Source organism: Etheostoma cragini, chromosome 1, assembly GCF_013103735.1.
Source record: "Etheostoma cragini isolate CJK2018 chromosome 1, CSU_Ecrag_1.0, whole genome shotgun sequence".
Lineage (NCBI taxonomy): Eukaryota > Metazoa > Chordata > Actinopteri > Perciformes > Percidae > Etheostoma > Etheostoma cragini.
The window spans coordinates 19,272,923-19,276,662 of record NC_048407.1 but is presented as its reverse complement, the minus strand read 5'-3'; positions in this window follow the sequence as shown (position 1 = coordinate 19,276,662).

The following is a 3,740-nucleotide window of genomic DNA, read 5'->3' as shown; positions in this document are numbered from 1 at the left end:
CCCCCCCCCCCCCCCCATGGGTTGTGCCTCTGGGTCCTTCTGCTAATGCCGCCCCAGCACATTTTGTCTCTCTGTCGCAAAGACCAGAACCTCTCCTTTACATACAACCATGTTTAGCACTTTCTCCTGCTGAACCCAGGATGACCCCCACTGTAATCTGCTTGACTATGCACTCGCCGGCTTCTGTCATCCCAACCTGTGTGGCCCAGCCTCTACTGATGGCTAAAGCTTGTTAACACATTTATGCAGTTAGCTGGGAGATGTTGAAGATGGCAAAAGGAGTTAGTGATCAAAGAACATGGTGCAGCAAAGGAAACGGTCTCACCTACCTGGCGCAGTTTAAGCCTCCAGAGTTGGCAAACCTTTCACCCAAAGGACCCAAGGACATTCTCTGTCTGTCTGGCCAGAGGAGCCAGACAGACAGATAATTGTTACTTGCTGTTAGTGTTCACCTGGACCATACAGGACACTTTAAAGTGAGCATGTTTTACAGGCAAGGAGAACGGGTAACACATTTAAATTCCCTGAAAGACAGGTAAAATAATGAGAGAGTTTGACACAGCAGTTTTCTTGTCTTCCCCCAAATGCATCTGTTTTATTCATTCAGAATAAATCATAAAACATGGCCATATTTCCATTTTCCAAAATAATACAATATCACATATCACATCCTATAAATTCACATTCTGACTTACATCAGTTATACAAGGCTACAATGGCTGCATAGTTCACTTCACATGGCTACACTGTTATAAAACTTTAATAAAAAAAATCCCCACAGACACAGAAATACAGGATGAGACATTTACCTATCGTTAAAAGCTACATACACAAAACAACAATTTATCAAAACATTTTTTATAGTTTCAAACCTTATTTACATTCAATGTACAGTAGAAAATTATTCACACTTATCACTTAGTTACTCATTTAACATGACCAGTCATTACATCAAAACGAATGTCTACTTATTAAAGTTGGCAAAATAATCATTTCTAAAACCCATGTGTATTTACTAAATCATAGTCATTAAACATGTCAACATAACTGTTTCTAACAAGCAGAGTGTTGTAGCTCGAAATGCTATGCTACATGTATCAGTAGGATGACAATGACCCAGTTCCCATAATGTTATTAGGGGTCCAAGCCAATGTGATATGATTTTATATATAAATACGCACATAAAATATCTTGTGGCCACCTACTTGGGTGTGCCACACATGTCACTCAAGAACCACCATTTAAATAAAATTTAGATTTAATGTGTTCCAAAAGAAAGGGTTATTTGTTGATGGATTGGTGTCCCACAGTGGAAGCCATCTAATTTTTCTCAGCCAATACCACCTTGCCTCAAAGTAAGCAAGATTTGTGTTACCTGGCATTTGCCTGCAACACATTCCTATCTGAGATCCTCTCAGATAGGAATGTGGGAAATTGGGGCTGATTGAAGGGATAAGTTTTGGTGGTGGAAGGACAGAGGCAGCGCGAGAGCAAGGGGGAAAGGATGTGAACCCAATCTGCCATGTGTTGACTGTACTGATTAGGGGCTTGTGCTAAGAAGAGCCTCTCAATCCCCTCATTCCTTCTGTTTACTTTGAGCCTCTCCACCTTTCTCAACACAGGCATCGCTGCAACCAAAGTGCCCTCCTCACCCTTCTCTTCTCAGCTTCAGCCGTATCACCTGCATCATCAGAGGCACAAGTGCTCCTTTGTATGCCAAACTAGTACAATTGAAAAGATGACAGCTTCACTAGGGCTAGAAGGGGTTGAGTCAAGGTGGTTAATCCATTAGAGGAAGTGGAATAAGCAGTGGTATTGCTAATGAGAAGATATCTGACATCTCTAATAACAACATTTGCTGGATTTACAGTGTTCCGACAGCTCTTTGTGTATGTATATTTGTGGAGAACAGTGCAGAGCCGATGCAAACTCAGCCCATTAAGGGTTGCAGGGTGACTGGAGCAAAGTCAAGCTAATGTTTTGGGACATTGAAAAAACTGCAGGGAGCCAGGAATACAGAGGAGGGCTGAAAGCAAAACAGAGACCCGGGGAATATTAATAAATAGACAAATAAGTGCATGAAATGGCATGAGAGAAGCTAGGGAAATGGTACATCTATTCTCATGCAGTACGTTTGTTTATTTATGGCTTCTGAAGGCCTTGTCTGGATGCCGGGTGGGGGCTGGCGGAGCTTTCCCTCTTAGAGCTCAGCTCCCTAGCTTTCATTAAGTGTCATTACCAGTACTTACAGAAATCTGGCCAGGCTGAGACCCGACATCTCCTCTACAGATAGTTGGCCATGCATATGGATGGATTTCCGATCCCTCTTATCCACCGCTGAAGAGGGGGGAATTAGGACAGCGAGAAGGAGAGTGGGGGGCTTAAAGGGTGCGTCCACATCTGTTTTAAATGCCAAAGATAGAGTTATTACTTAAATTGAGGGACAGTGTTCATGCTTAGTTTGTTGCTGTGTATATGTCAGGTTATCAAGATTGTGAGTGTTTCACTTAAGGTTTTCCTTTTTTTTAAATGGGTCATGGACACCCATGTCTACATTATCAATTGAATTTTACACTCTTATGAATAATGGTATTTTCATTTCAACCACTTTTACATCATGCCCACAATGCTATTTTTAAATGTGCATTTTTAGCAGCATGGTGTTCATTAGCACTTTGTTCTTCCGGTTCCCTTACTTTGAGAACTTCCCTTGATTGACTGGGGGTGTGGGGGGTGGGGGGGATCTTGTTCTATTTATTTGTATATCAGGGATTGAAATATTCATATTGTATGCTTTTTGGAACAGAAGTTATCTAGATTCGGTGTATGGTACTTGGGATTAGATTTTCTCAGCAGATTGCTATTATTAAGGGGAAAAAGCCAACTGCTTTGAGCAGTCATCCTCCTGGGAGGCAGTCTATTTCTCTTTCACACAGCAAGAGTGCTGGACCAGGCTCTTGATGCGCTGAAGCAAAAGTGCTTCGGTCCGCAACCTTTCACGCCTTCAGCTCTCCTTTATGTGATTGAATAGTTAATAACTATGAGTCGCCTTTGAAAGCTCTGTGCAGTTAGTCCTTCTGAGGCACTTTTCTTCTTTTTGTCTGTTCGGCTGCTGTACCTGCCCATTGCTCTGCCTGCACGTCTACTTGCCCCAGATGCTAAGTCGACTGATAGCCAGCCTCTTCTTCATCAGCCCCTCTTAATTTTGTCTTTGTCTCTCGCCTGACTTGCCGCTTGTGTGTCTGGCTGTCTGGCTGTCTGTACATCAGAATTTTGAGGGCTTAGGGATCAGCTCTTCATCTCTTACTTCCTCTTTCTCTTTCCATACACATTCACACAAACAGACAGACACACACTCGTTCACACAACTCATTAGCCCATCCCACACTCACAGCTCTGGCAGAATGTGACCCTGCCTAATTGTGTACCATGCTCATTTGTTCTCCCTGCATGATGTGACGATTGCTTATTTATTCTCCTCAGGGCTCCCATCTCACATTAAAATGATTGACTCATTTCATTCACTGCACATGTTCAAGCTTTATTTGATAAGCTCATTTCCCTTGGCATTCAAATCCCTCCTTTTCCCATGCTTAAAAGTTATAATGTTGCAGAGGCACATTATTATTCATACTCTGGATTGTTTCTTTCAGCTAATTATCTGTGTTAGAAAATAATTTTGCACGTGTGATTCGGATTATTCCGGTAGAATTGAGCAGCACAAAAAGGGCAGACATTCA